Source organism: Nanorana parkeri, unplaced genomic scaffold, assembly GCF_000935625.1.
Source record: "Nanorana parkeri isolate BGI_ZX_2015 unplaced genomic scaffold, ASM93562v1 scaffold1267, whole genome shotgun sequence".
In the NCBI taxonomy this organism is placed as follows: domain Eukaryota; kingdom Metazoa; phylum Chordata; class Amphibia; order Anura; family Dicroglossidae; genus Nanorana; species Nanorana parkeri.
In genome coordinates, this window is record NW_017307535.1 from 294,733 (window position 1) to 297,169 (window position 2,437).

Consider the following 2,437-nt stretch of genomic DNA (forward strand, 5'->3'; position numbering starts at 1 on the left):
TTAGGTGGGTGGGGGGGGTGGGGGTAGGTGGCTCCAGGCTCCCTGTGCTTCCTGCATCATTGAGAGTCATCCGGCCATGGAGAAGAGATGAAAAGACATCATGTGACCAGCCTGAAGACTTCACAAAAGAGGAAAGACGAAATACAGCCTAGGGGACCCGGGTAGGATGGGGTGATAGGTGGGCTCCAAGTCTGGAGTTGGGGCTCTAGGCTCCCTGCATCATTGAGAGTCATCCAGACATGGAGAAGGTTGGGGGGTTCCAAGCCAGGATTTGGGATTTACCTTTCTAAATCATTTACATGGAACAAGTATGCAAATCAGACGTTGCTCCCCATCATTTCCTGTTTCCATTCTAGTGAATCATTTTCCGATGGAAGCCGGCAATGGCAGAACCCTGCATCCATTTCAGTGCAGGGTGGGCACTTGGTGCTTGCGCCCCCCCCCCCACTGGTCGCTCATGGGTCCTGTAAGTTGTTCTGCTGCATAAAATATTGCCTTTAGGACCCTCGGGTGGGAAAGGGGGGGGAAGGTGGCCTCCAAACTTGGAGTTGGGGTTCTAGGCTCCCTGTGCTCCCTTTAGGATGGTCAACTCCATCCAGTCCAGTGTTGGGTGGGCACTTGGTGCTTGCGCCTCCCATTGGCCGCTCAGGGGTCCGGTCAGTACGAAGTTCCGATTCCCTCCGACAAGGCTATGGTGGAAGTTTTTACTCCGTTACAGCCGAATTAATCATTTATTGGTTTATTCTACATGACCGGAATTCCTTTACAGGTGTGCCGGTAACTTTGTAGCCGTTGGGTGAAGCGGGGAATAATGATCAGGATCCCCACTGGATGGGAGGAGCTGTGATTCAACCCGTAAGAAAGCACCCGAATAAATCAGTGTTAGGCAGAGCTACCCCATTATACCCAATATATATATACAGGTGAAACTCGAATAATTAGAATATCGTGCAAAAGTAATTGCAGTAAGTGCTGCAAAAGGGGCCCAAACCAAGTACTGAGTACATATGCATGCTTGTACTTTTCAGAGGTCCGATATTGTTCTATGTACAATCCTTGTTTTATTGATTGCATGTAATAATCTACTTTTTTGAGGTTGTGGATTTGGGGTTCTTGGGGTTTTCATGAGCTGTAAGCCATAATCATCACAATTATGACAAATCACGGCTTGAATTATCTTGCTTTGCATGTAATGAGTCTCTCTCATATATTATTTTCACCGCATAAGTTGCATTAGTGAAATAAATGAACTTTGCACGATATTCTAATTATTCGAGTTTCACCTGTATATACACAGTATATACATTACCCATCTATCTATAGTATATATTATATATAGAGAGCATGCAGAGGAATGGCTTACCTGTGCAGAGTGTCCCGGCTTCGCCCCGGCTGTTCTATGCCGGCCGAGATAAGAGTTTTATAGTCGCCCGTTGGACAGGTGATCTGCTCTTTGTGTCACCGCGGCAACAAGGAAGGCCAAACAGGTAAAACTGGTAACTTTGTTATCTGCTCTGTTCTCATGGCCGATCAGGGCCACCCCTCTCCCTCTCCGCGGATCGCATGTCAGGAAATTAAGGAGAGCTCTGAAAGAGCCCAGTGTACGCAACCTGGGGGTAAAGTGATATCGTCCAATTGTATGGCGCTATTGTTCCACGGAGGAAAGCGCCCGGGGATCCCTGGACCTCGAAGGTTGAGCGAAACGTACGGGTTATCTTGTATTCAGAAATGTTATTTAAAGATACATACATCTTTACACCGGTGATGACGCGTTTCACCCTGAAGAATTCCATTGGACCCCCGTGAAGGGGTGCGCTGCCACAAATGCGCTTTCCAGCGCGTTGCGTTAAAGCTTGCATTAAAAAAAAATAGGTGCTGTGAAATTTGTGTAGCCACATACAGAGCACGGGTGTGTGGGCATTGCGTGCACTATGACACGGGTGGGTTGCAGTGCCCTGTAGATGTGCTGTAGGGCGCCATTTCCTTCTTCCTGCCAATGTCGCACCGGGTGAACCTTAATGTCAGGCTGCTGCATCCATAGGGCCCCGCTGTTGTGTGCTGAGAGCGCGCTCACTGCATGCTCCCAGCATACTTGACTGTCACCTCCCTGACACGGTATGCGTCAAACGCCGGTGGAACGCAACCAATGTAACAGCAAATTACAGTGGTCACATGATCTTCCAACGTTATGACCCAGTTAAAGGGCAGCTAAGGGTTACATTATACAGCAGCATGATACAATGCATTACAATGTATGAGGTTAATCACATCATAACATCAGAAGTCCTACCAGTCCAGGTGGAGTGAGGAAGGATGACTGGTCTCGTCTCCGCCCCTTCCTGTAATAAAGACCGGTCACTGCTGCTCTCTCCCTCTGCAGGGTGACTGGTCTTGTTGCCACCCCCTCCTGTAATAAAGACCAATCACTGCAGCTCTC